Genomic DNA, 13,463 nt, shown 5'->3' on the forward strand with positions numbered 1-13,463 from the left:
GGATGTATTAACAGAAGCATACAGTCTAGATCACGTGAAGTCATTATTTCCCTCTACTCCTCTTTGGTCAGACCTCATCTGGAATATTGTGTCCAGTTTTGGGTAAACTGATTAAATTTGCTGATGACACAAAGCTAGGAGGGATAGCTAATACTAGAGAAGAGAGAGAGGATTCAAAAAGATATAAATAAACTGGAGAAGTGGGCAGCAACTAACAGAATGGTTTTTAACAGGGAAAAATGCAAAGTACTATATCTGGGCAATAAAAATGAAAAAAGCATATACAGAATGGGAGGAATAGGGCTAAGCAACAGCACATGTGAAAAAGACTTGGGTATACTAATAGACCACAGACTGAATATGAGTCAACAGTGTGATGCAGCAGCAAAAAAGGCAAATGCAATTCTAGGATGTATTAACAGAAGCATACAGTCTAGATCACGTGAAGTCATTATTTCCCTCTACTCCTCTTTGGTCAGACCTCATCTGGAATATTGTGTCCAGTTTTGGGCACCACATTTTAAAAAAGACATCAACAAACTGGAGCAAGTTCAGAAAAGAGCGACCAGAATGGTGACCGGTCTGCAAACTCTGTCTTATGAGGAAAGGTTGCAGGATTTGGGAATGTTTAGTTTGCAAAAGAGAAGACTGAGAGGAGACTTAATAGCTGTCTACAAATATCTAAAGGGCTGTCACATTGTAGAAGGATCAACTTTATTCTCATTTGCACAAGGAAAGACTAGAAGCAATGGGATGAAACTGAATAGGAGGAGACACAGATTAGATATTAGAAAAAACTTTTTGACAGTTAGAGTGATCAATGAGTGGAACAAGCTGCCACGAGAAGTGCTGAGTTCTCCTTCAATGGAAGTCTTCAAACAGAGGCTGGACAGACATCTGACTGGGATGATTTAGCGAATCCTGCTTTGAGCAGGGGGTTGGACCAGATTGCCCAGGAGGTCCCTTCCAACTCTACGATTCTATCATTCTATGATTCTATGATTCTAACTGTAATTATTAGGCTGTGTGCAAGAAACGTATGTTGATAATGTAGATAATAGGATATAGATATTGATAACAGGTGCCACGCAATTGTTAGGTATATTGATAATGGATGTAGTTAGAAAAAATGATAACATTAGATAGGATCTTAAAAGCACTTTTTGAAAAATGGAAATAGAAATGGTTAATTAGGGACAAAGATGTTATAGCAGGTGGCGAACCTTGGACTGGTGGTTGTCACCAAGCTTAGAAATGATAGAGAAAATGTAAAAAGTATTTCAGCGGTAATGAAGGAACTTTGCTATGGTAGTGAACCAATAGATGGATAACGGTTGCTATCAGTAGCAATTTACAATGTAATGATATATAAGATAACATTAGTAAAATATAGGTAATGTGTTAAATTATGTTAAGCAACGTTCAAGTTATAAGTGCCTCCCATATTGGAAAGTTGTAGTTAATATTGTTTATCTGTTGTGATGCATCATCAAAAGTTTGTATGTTCCAGTAACATCTTGTTTTCTTACTTGTTACAGCCCATGGGCGTGCTGTGTTTAATGGGAAAGTATGTGGCACCCCTGAGGGTTCAGTCACCACAGAGGTACTGCACCTCCTCCTGAGGTGTGGTATCTCATTTCCTAAGTCTGATGGGGACACCTGACCAGGCTCCAGCACCTGCACCCAGCACGGAAACCTTAGAACAGCAGGGCACCCTCTATGACCTCTGCTTGGTTCATGAAGGGTGCTGGGAGGTGGGTGATGTTTAGTTTTGTGCTAGAGAGGGGGAAAACTGATAGGAAGTCAGGATCAGTTCCCCAGAGGGGGGATGCAGAGAGAGAGGACATTTATGCAGCAGCCTCCTGTGAGTTGGAGCTGCTGGAAAGAAGAGAGGAACAGAAGGATCAGTTCTCCAGAAGTAAAGATACGAAAGGACGGGACGTGAGGAGGAGAGAGCTGGGGACAAGGGCTAGAGTAGAGCCCTTCCCTAAGTTAATGCGTCAAAGGCCGGGCGCCGGTATCCGAGGCTGTGTGCTAATGGTTCTACAGCAGAAACCGGAGGACCATAAGTTGTAAACACTTTATTCCCACCTAAGACTCAACGACACAGTAGCAATGTGTGTGAGCCGGGACCTGATTGTAAGGAGTCCCTGAAGTAGGCTACAGCTACCTGTCATGCGAGTGAAGTTCTAAGTAACAGCAAGAAAGAGGAACTTTAGTATAATTCATAACTGCAAGTAATTCAGATTAGCTGTAGTAAGGAGACGTTCAGTAAAGGCACATACGGAAGGTAGTGCTAGAAAGGTGTGCTCCATCTGCCTGGGAGTTGACTGAGCCCCTCACCTGGAGGACACAGCGCTGAAGCAGGCACCTGTGTATGCCAGAAACGTGGGTAAAGCTTTGGAACTGCATTCAGCAGTGTCTCTGCCTTCTTCCTGTGTCACCTACTCAGCACTGCTACATCTCTGTGCCTATCACTACACCATCTACCTCAAAATCTTCTACCACTGCCCTGGGACTACAGCTCTGCCTGTGGAGAGCTATTACATCTCTGCTGCAACACATCATCTGTCCCAGAAGATCTGCACTGCAGCGCTGGTCCCCTTCTGACCAGGTACCACAGGTGGTGTCGCAAACTTATCTACACATAAACTTTATTTCTCTTATTCTAGATGGACACCCAGGGCCACGGACTGGGTCACTGCCAACGCGACACTTCCCCTTTAAGACACCGGCCCGGTACCGAGTAATCCCCACAGCCCTGGGGGTGATCCAGTAGCCAGGGGGGGCACTATCCATGGCCCCTTCCTAGGCTATAAATATCAGCTCTCAGTTGTCTGCATAGCTATTGCTGACTTTAAATTATAGGGGGACCCCACGCCATTTTTTTCCATGAGATAATCATTTATTAATTAAACACATGTCCATAAATTTGCACAAATACTATTCTAACTATGCTGGTGAGGGAGGGGGAGCAGGTGAGCAGGAGACATCGTACTCACCCTCCTGGCGTCTGCATATCAGACTCTGCTGCATCTCAGTCACAGCTTCTCTCTTCCTGTGCGGTCACATGGTACCGCTCATTAAAGTGATGAATATGGACGCGTCTCCACTCCCATATGGGTGGAGGAGAGCATATTCATTACTTTAATGATTGGTACCATGTGACCGCACAAGAAAACGACAGGAAGAGAGATGCCAGGACTGAGATGTAGCAGAGCCTGATATGCAGATGCCAGGAGGGTGAGTAGGACTAGGGGAGAGTGAGCCATGCGATATTCACCTGTGCCCGTTCCACCACTGCGCTCAGTCTCCCGGGTCCTCTGACTGTGACGTTCAGGTCAGAGGGCGCGACGACGTGTTTAGTGTGCACCCTCTGCCTGAACAGAGAGCTGGCGACGCTGAAGAGCAGAGGTCAGCGATGAGAGTTGAGTATGTCATTTTGGTTTTTTTTTAAATTGCAGCAGCAGCATTATATGGGGCATATATTAATATTGAGCATGTTATGGGGCCACCATTAACCTTTGTGCAACATTATATGGGGCATATATTAATATGGAGCATGTTATAGGGCCATCATTAACCTTTGTGCAAGATATAAACAAGGCTACCCACTGAACTGAACAGACACAGGAATGTTATGGTTAAAAATACATATTTTATCATTTTTACACAAAATGTTTTTTTGATGTTGACAAAACCAATTATAATGATGCCTCTAGCCAAACAGATTGTATTTGATTCCAGCTCTATATAGGTATAAATCAAAGCTACACAATGTACTAAGGTTCATATATGGGCTAATCCATATAGATATAACAAAGTGTTAATACAGACATCCAATAAAGCAGTAATTAATACACTGATGTAAAAGTACTATAGTGCCTAAATAAATTATTAGTATATAGCAGCAACAAAATTACCAACTGAATTAAATTAAGGTGCTAATGCTACAACATACAGTTAGGTCCATATATATTTGGACAGAGACAACATTTTTCTAATTTTGGTTCTAGACATTACCACAATGAATTTTAAACAAAACAATTCAGATGCAGTTGAAGTTCAGACTTTCAGCTTTTATTTGAGGGTATCCACATTAAAATTGGATGAAGGGTTTAGGAGTTTCAGCTCCTTAACATGTGTGCCACCCTGTTTTTAAAGGGACAAAAAGTAATTGGACAAATGACTCCAAGGCTATTTCATGGACAGGTGTGGGCAATCCCTTCGTTATGTCATTCTCAATTAAGCAGATAAAAGGCCTGGAGTTGACTTGAGGTGTGGTGCTTGCATTTGGAAGGTTTTGCTGTGAAGGAAACATGCGGTCAAAGGAGCTCTCCATGCAGGTGAATCAAGCCATCCTTTACCTGCTAAAGCAGAAAAAAACCCATCCAAGAAATTGCTACAACATTAGGAGTGGCAAAATCTACAGTTTGGTACATCCTGAGAAAGAAAGAGAGCACTGGTGAACTCATCAATGCAAAAAGACCTGGGCGCCCACGGAAGACAGCAGTGGTGGATGATTGCAGAATAGTCTCCATGGTGAAGAGAAACCCCTTCACAACAGCCAACCAAGTGAACAACACTCTCCAGGAGGTAGGCGTATCAATATCCAAATCTACCATAAAGAGAAGACTGCATGAAAGTAAATACAGAGGGTTCACTGCACGGTGCAAGCTACTCATAAGCATCAAGAATAAAAAGGCTAGACTGGACTTTGCTAAAAAACATCTAAAAAAGCCAGCTCAGTTCTGGAAGAACATTCTTTGGACAGATGAAACCAAGATCAACCTCTACCAGAATGACAGAAAGAGAAAACTATGGCGAAGGTGTGGTACAGCTCATGATCCAAAGCATACCACATCATCTGTAAAACATGGCGGAGGCAGAGTGATGGCTTGGGCATGCATGGCTGCCAGTGGCACTGGGTCACTAGTGTTTATTGATGATGTGACACAGGACAGAAGCATGAATTCTGAGGTATTCAGAGCCATGCTGTGTTCTCAGATCCAGCCAAATGCAGCCAAACTGATTGGTCGTCGTTTCATACTACAGATGGACAATGACCCAAAACATAAAGCCAACGCAACCCAGGAGTTTATTAAAGCAAAGAAGTGGAATATTCTTGAATGGCCAAGTCAGTCACCTGATCTCAACCCAATTGAGCATGCATTTCACTTGTTAAAGACTAAACTTCGACAGAAAGGCCCACAAACAAACAGCAACTGAAAACCACCGCAGTGAAGGCCTGGCAGAGCATCAAAAAGGAGGAAACACAGCGTCTGGTGATGTCCATGAGTTCAAGACTTCAGGCAGTAATTGCCAACAAAGGGTTTTCAACCAAGTACTAGAAACAAACATTTTATTTACAATTATTTAATCTGTCCACTTACTTTTGGTCCCTTTAAAAACAGGGTGGCACATGTTATGGAGCTGAAACTCCTAAACCCTTCATCCAATTTTAATATGGATACCCTCAAATGAAAGCTGAAAGTCTGAACTTCAACTGCTTCTGAATTGTTTTGTTTAAAATTCATTGTGGTAATGTCTAGAACCAAAATTAGAAAAATGTCTCTGTCCAAATATATATGGGCCTAACTGTATTATCAAAATGCCATAGCATAATCTCCAGATCATGATTTTATATAAATCAAAATAAAGTGCCTAGTGCCACATGTTCTATGAATCTTGTCTGCATAATAACTTTTAGTTTTTTCATTTGTCTGTTTCAAAGGACCAAACCCAATAACCAAAATGCATGTGACTACTGTTAGCCATTGCAATCAACTAAATGCCTATATAAAGATTCATTACCTGATTAGGGGAATCGCCTGGGTCTGCCACCCACCCCAATGTACGTTTCGATATATTCTTCTTTCTGGGGCGTCCCCGGAAGAATATATCGAAACGTACCTTGGGGTGGGTGGCAGATCCAGGCATAGATATAAAGCGCTTCAGTGCACTATAATGATCTGCAGACTAGTAAGCATAAAGAGAGTATGACATATAGCAATATACCTTAAAGTGCATGTGTGTTCGGACTCCCAGTGAGTATCCTCCAACCCCGACAGCGCCGTTTCGCAAAGTGCTTCTTCTATGCATCTGTCACTTTGAATTCACTCCATTGAAAAGATTTACTGGCATATAAGAATCTTAAGTGTTTCATTTAACCATTTAATTGCATGCGGTTTTTGCATCTGTGTACTGAACACTGTAAGACTTGTTGCTATAACACATTTTTTCTTTTCTTTTTTTCCATGTCTACTAGCTTCAGATTACATCGACTGTAACATTTCAGGTCCATGCAATTCATACTCTGATTTTACCTTAATGAGGAGTTTTTTTCAAGCATATGAGCATTTGTCTTATTTAACCAATTCATTTCTTTTGTTTTTTTGCACATCTAACACTCTATGACACATTGTGATGACAACATTTTGTCATTTCTTTTTTCATGTGCAACAGCTTGCATGCAATTATACTCTGATTCACACTAATGAGTTTTTTCAGTTTTTTTGTCTTTTGCATGATTATTTTATTGCAAGCATGTGGTGAGCACATCTATCATCATTGATATAATTTTTAAATCACTTTTTCTGAGATATTCAGATAACGTATTTTCACATGCATTATGCACTTTTGCATTGAATAATTTGTCACATACATTTTCCTTTTTTTTTTTTTTTTTTTACTTTTTCTAATTTTCATGACTTCATGCACTGATTTTCAAACAAAGTTTGTGTGTGTTTTTGGTACTTACCTTACATTTTCCCAGTGTTGTTCTTCATCATGTTCCGCTAGCTTGATGTCCATATAATTGTAATTTTAAATATTTTTATCATACTTTAATGAATAAAGATTTTTTTAATCTTATATATTTCTTCTGGCATTTTTTTCATCTTGCCCCCATTCAAAATTCCAGAGGTTGTATATATATATATATATATACAGTATATATATATATATATATATACATGCAGCTCTAGCAAAAATTAAGAGACCACCACATCAAATCCCTGTCATGGGCAGCCCATTCTCCAGACCAGAACCTTATTGAAAACCTCTGGAATGTAATCAAGAGGATGATGGATAGTCACAAGTCATCAAACAAAGAAGAACTGCTTAAATTTTTGCACCAGAAGCAGTGTGAAAGACTGGTGACAAGCATGCTAAGACACATGAAAGCTGTTTTTAAAAATCATGGTTATTCCACAAAATATTGATTTCAGAACTCTTCCTGAGTTAAAACATTAGTATTGTTGTTTCTAAATGATTATGAACTTGTTCTCTTTGCATTATTTGAGGTCTGAAAGTACTGGGGGGTTAATTTTGGACGTCGAGCACTCAGACCATTCTCATGGAGTAGGTTTGTGCAGACACATGCGCATTTGTGGCCTGCTGGAGGTCATTTTGCAGAGCTCTGGCAGTGCTCCTCCTGTTCCTCCTTGCACAAAGGCGGAGGTAGCGGTCATGCTGCTGGGTTGTTGCCCTCCTATGACCCCCTCCACATCTCCTGGTGTACTGGCCTGTCTCCTGGTAGCACCTCCAGCCTCTGGACACTACGCTGACAGACACAGCAAACCTTCTTGCCACAGCTCGCATTGATGTGCCATCCTAGATGAGCTGCACTGCCTGAGACACTTGTGTGGGATGCAGAGTCCGTCTCATGCTACCACGAGTGTGAAAGCACAACCAACATTCAAAAGTGACTAAAACATCAGCCAGAAAGCATTGGTACTGAGATTTGGTCTGTGGTCTTCACCTGCAGAACCACTCCTTTATTGATTGTGTCTTGATAATTGCCAATAATTTCCATCTGTTGTCTATTCCATTTGCACAACAGCATGTGAAATTGATTGTCAAACAGTGTTGCTTCCTAAGTGGACAGTTTTATTTCACAGAAGTTTGATTTACTTGGAGTTATATTCTGTTGTTTAAGTGTTCCCTTTATTTTTTTGAGCAGTGTATACATACAAACGATCTCCATCAAACCTCACTGAGCTCGAGCTGTTTGCCAAAGAAGAATGGGCAAGAATTTCAGTCTCTCGATGTACAAAACTGATAGAGACATACCCCAAGCAACTTGCAGCAAAAGGTGGCACAACAAAGTATTAAGTTAAAAGGGCCGAATAATATTGCACGCCCCACTTTTCAGTTTTTGAATTTCCACAAAAATTTAAAATAACCAATAAATTTCGCTCAACTTCACAATTGTGTCCCACTTGTTGTTGATTCTTCACCAAAAATTTACATTTGGCAATCTTTATGTTTGAAGCATGATATGTGGGAAAAGGTTGAAAAGTTCCAGGGGGCTGAATACTTTCGCAAGGCACTATATATATATATATATATATATATATATATATATATATATATTGTGTGAGTCACTTGTGAGCTGTCAGTGATTTTACAGTAGCCGGACATCAATTGCCGTCTTTTCAAAGGACGCCGGTGCGTAAAAATCAGACAGCACGCGCATGGTTCGAGTGTTGTGAGATTTTTTTCTCGCACCCATTGACTTACATTGGCAAGTCTCATCCAAGATGCGCAGCAATACGCAACATGATGCGATTTTTTTCTCAGTCCAAATTCAGCTGAGAAAAAAATCGCAGATGAGATGTCACCCATTGAGTAACATTGGTCCGACTGCAATCCGATTTTTTAATCAGATTGCACTCATTTCCCGCAAGTGAGTATGAGTCCTAAGAACATCTCTTCTTCCCAAATTAATGACTGATGAATTAAAATATTATTTCTAAAAAAGTGAAATAAAAGATTTTGGTTGTGGATCTCAGCTCTGCTATCTTCTGAACATCTTTCCATATTTGGCCAGAAATCACAGTACTGAGAATTCAAGCTGAGGAAGGGACATTTTTCCCATAAAATAGCATCTGGCTACTTGGCAAATTGAACAAGCAGTTGTACTGGTGACGTTTGTAGTTGCCTCTAGGTTCCTTGCATGGCTGTGCTGAACACAGGCATCCGATGTCTGACATATGTACAGCTGGTCCTCTTTCAATTTTTTTTTCATGAGTGCAAACCCAAACCAGAAGGGGCAACAAATGGAACAAAACAATTGGATGGAGATATTGGCTGAAAAAAGACTTAGATGTTTTGTGTTTGTTCCATTTCTTCTGAGTCTTTTGTCTCAGAGATTAGGAAAACCATTAAAGAAATGTGGAAAATACTGAAAAAGTCTCACATTGTGACACAGTTAAGGAATTAGAATTTATTTTATGCAATAATGTTATTGGTTGCTGTCAAAAGACAAATGGATGAAAAGATTTTGGATAGAGTATGTGATCCTGGAAACATTGCATTATTTGTGTTGTACTGACCCTAAAAAAAATTCTAATCTGCAGGGACAGTATTAAAGGAAAATAGGAAGGCATAGTCACAAGCTGGAATAGGACATAAGGTGTGCCTTGGATGATGCATAATTCTGTGACTTGGATGACATTACCTGACTCTTCAGCCAATTATGGGTTTCATTGGTCAGGTGAATGAATACCAGGACATCATCGCTTTTCATCACTGTAAGGATATAGACAAGTGGGAAGAAGCAAAGTTAATGTTTAACAGAGTGACTTCAAGCAAACATCACCATCTACTGGTAAAGACAATAGAGAAAGTGAAAGCAGAAGAAATTAAGAGTGAAGTGCATGTTCCCTTGGGGGAGAGACTGAGAGGACACACCAGGTCAGGTGATGGATGTGGCACAGTTAGTAATTATTAAAAGCCCATAAGGGCAGTGAAGGGAAGGAGTTGGTGCCCGAACCTGTACCAGGATGGACGTTCAGTACGGCAAGCTGGCTTATAGCCTCTGTGGAGACACGAGGGTCAGTGGGGTTCTCCAAACATCTCCATGGGTTCAGTAATGGGCAGTGGATCAAATCTGTGTTCCTCCGGTTGTAGCCATTGTTCCATGGCTGCTGTCCTTTAGAGTCTCTCTGTATAAGGAGAGAGATCCTTTTTTATACCCACAGCTGTCGTTCGGGGCACATCCAGTTGGAAGAATGTCTCAAGTGGGGTACCACAGGGCTCTGTTCTGGGCCCTGTATTGATCAACATCTTTATCAATTATTTATATGAAGGAATTGAGGGTGCACTGATTAAATTTGCTAATGACACAAAGCTAGGAGGGATAGCTAATACTAGAGAAGAGAGAGAGGATTCAAAAAGATATAAATAAATTGGAGCAGTGGGAAGCAACTAACAGAATGTTTTTTAACAGGGAAAAATGCAAAGTACTACATCTGGGCAATAAAAATGAAAAAAGCATATACAGAATGGGAGGAATAGGGCTAAGCAACAGCACATGTGAAAAAGACTTGGGTTTACTAATAGATCATAAACTGAGCATGAGTCAACAGTGTGATGCAGCAGTAAAAAAGGCAAATACAATTCTGGGATGTATTAACAGAAGCATACAGTCTAGATCACGTGAAGTCATTATCCACCTCTCCTCTTCTTTGGTCAGACCTCATCTGGAATACTGTTGTCATGGAGTGACTGATCCAGTGTGACACAACCCAATGGTTGGTCGGTCATCAAACGGCACAGCACACCAGGGAAACTATAATAATGGTGGGCCATGTCGATTGGGAATGGGGAAATGGACACCTCCTATACTTACCTGAGGATGTGCCCTGATCTCACTATCATCCCTATACGGGTTCTTTCACCCCGTCGCCAAGCATGATACCTAATCCATCACTTGTACTGCTCTTATCCCTAAGAAGGGAACTGGCAGGTGAGAACAATGGTCCCACTGCTGCACTAATACAACAAAAGGAATGGAAAGACAGACACCAAAAGGGACAATGTAGCTAAAAATGCAACACTTAGCTTTCTGCTGAAAAGCACCGCACAGCAGGATAAAGACACCAGATCAGCGAACTCAGCAAAGCACCACTGCACCCAGCGAGCTCCTTCCTCCAGTTTGGCCACTGTAGAATCCTCTAACACCGACCATCAGCTGATGCACCAGGTGACCTCTTAAAGAATGGTGGGAGTGTTCACCACGCACATCAGCAGACCCAGCAGCAATGCAATTACACCAGCAGGCCAGAGGGGGAAAAAACTGACATTAACCCACGATGGCCTGAAAGGAAGAAAAGTTTTAATCTGAGAAGCCAGTTCTGCCACAGACCCAAAAATGGATCGTGACAACTGTGCCCAGATTTGGGCACCACATTTTAAAAAAGACATCAACAAACTGGAGCAAGTTCAGAGAAGAGCGACTGGATTGGTGACCGGTCTGCAAACCATGTCCTATGAGGAACGGTTGCAGGATTTGGGAATGTTTAGCTTGCAAAAAAGAAGACAGGATACTTAATAGCATTCTATAAATATCTCAAGGGCTGTCACATTGTGGGAGGATCATCTTTATTCTCATTTGCACAAGGAAAGTTTAATGGCACCATGTCACTGGTGCTGCCTAGGGGACGCTATCAGGGGGCGCGTGAATGAGTGCAGGGAGTGCAGGCAGAAGACACGCAGTGCAAAAGGACCTGATAATAGTGTAGTGAGCACAGGACATGTCACTAAGTGATCACGTGACCACGGGGCGGAGCCACTGCACGTGAGTGCAGGGAAAGACACTGAGCATGCAGAGCACAGGGCAAAGACAGTAAACATGGTCAAGGAAAGCTGAGAGTCAGAAGCTAAATGAACGCGCATTAACTAGGGACAAGTCAAAGAGTAAACGGGGACAAGCCAAGGGGGTCAGATAGCCAGGAGAGACAGAGCAGTAAAAAAGCAGGATACAGAGGCCGAAGTCAGGGGACAAACTGAATCATACACAGCAAGGTACAAAAGCACAGAGGCACATGTTTAAGGATGAGTTACCTGGGTCAGTAACCACTAACCAAGTATACAGAAGTATCACCGACACTAAATGCAGGTACTGCCAACATTAAATAGCTGCCCCAAAACCAAAGCGAAGGGGACTGAATTAACCTTGACCTGACCAGGGTGGAGGCGGAACCATCCTATCCAGAGTCATGACAAAAAGACTAGAAGCAATGGGATGAAACTGAATGAGAGGAGACACAGATTTGATATTAGAAAAAGCTTTTTGACAGTGAGGGTGATCAGTGAATGGAACAGGCTGCTACAAGAGATGGTTAATTCTCCTTCCATGGAAGTCTTCAAACAGAGGCTGGACAGACATCTGTCTGGGATGGTTTAGTGAATCCTGCATTGAGCAGGGGGTTGGACCAGAGGACCCAGGTGGTCCCTTCCATCTCTACCATTCTATGATTCTATGGTTAGGGGCCAGGTGGAAGGAGGTCATCTCTCATTATTCGAGGGTTCAATTAACCTGTATATTTTGTCCTTCAATGTTTGCAGAACAGCAAGTTGCATGGACTGATAAAATAGGTAGTCAGCAGGCAGTCACCAAATTAACAAACATAAATTGTTCAATTAACTTGCGTCTTTGTCCCTCAAGGATATCAGAACAATAATCTGTATGGGCAGATACAATAGGTAATCAGAAACATTTAATAAAGCAACAAACATCAATTCAACCTTTAAAAAGAGTCAATGTTCTGACTCATATGAACAATACCTCATGTCTACTGAATAATATGCCCTGCATAATTAAGAATAAATGTTGTGTTGTCTCAGCCACCATTGAGAGTAAATGCATTGAGAGACCAGATCTGAGTAAAGGAGTTGAGAGACCAGATCCGAGTAAAGGAGTCGAGAGACCAGATCCGAGAAAAACTCGAGAGAGACCAAATCTGAGTAATGGAGTTGAGAGACTAAATCCAAGTAAAGGAGTCAAGAGACCAGATCTGAGCAATAGAGCCGAGAGACCAAATCCGAGAAAAGATACTGAGAGACCAGATCAGAGTAAGGGAGCCAAGAGACCAGATCCGAGTAAAGGAGGCGAGAGCCCAAATCTGAGTAAAGAAACTGAAAAATCAGATCCGAGTAAAAAAAATGAGAGACCAGATCGGAGTAAAGACCTGAGTAAGACCAGAGCCGGGAGAGCTGAGCCAAGCGAGCAGAACCAGGACAGAGAGAGAGTCAACTAGGCTGCAGCGGAGGGACATTTGTGTGAGCCGTGGCTTCCAGTGTAGACGCACGGTACAAAGTGGGGCCTGAGACCTTGCTTCAAAAAATAAAGGTGCCCAGTGTGACAAGTGTACTGAATAACTTACCAATCTGGGACTTTCAGCCTATCAGGTTGAATCGTTGACCCACATTAGGACCTGTGTGACGTTTTGAGTCGCCTAGAGAATGACGACAGTGACTCCCGCACGACAACAGTTAATAGCCACCGGCCAATCACAGGCCGGCAGCTGACGTCAGCGGGCACATCACCGGAGTATGACATCACTGTCATACGCCGGAACGACTCTGCATGCCTCATATGTATCTAGCCGAGGACATCACTGGAGCTCGGCCAGGTAAGGAGAACCTTTTTCTATTTTTTTGTAAAGCTGTGGTAT

At 41.9% G+C, this 13,463-nt stretch overlaps 1 long non-coding RNA gene across 1 annotated transcript in view; it reads left to right on the forward strand.

Moving 5' to 3' along the window:
- The window catches only part of LOC141097876 (uncharacterized), a 63,377-nt gene that overhangs the window by 47,497 nt on the left and 2,417 nt on the right, over window positions 1-13,463 (forward strand). The window lies entirely within an intron of this gene.

This window comes from Dendrobates tinctorius, unplaced genomic scaffold (assembly GCF_039654945.1).
Source record: "Dendrobates tinctorius isolate UK_male_01 unplaced genomic scaffold, ASM3965494v1 ptg000010l, whole genome shotgun sequence".
Lineage (NCBI taxonomy): Eukaryota > Metazoa > Chordata > Amphibia > Anura > Dendrobatidae > Dendrobates > Dendrobates tinctorius.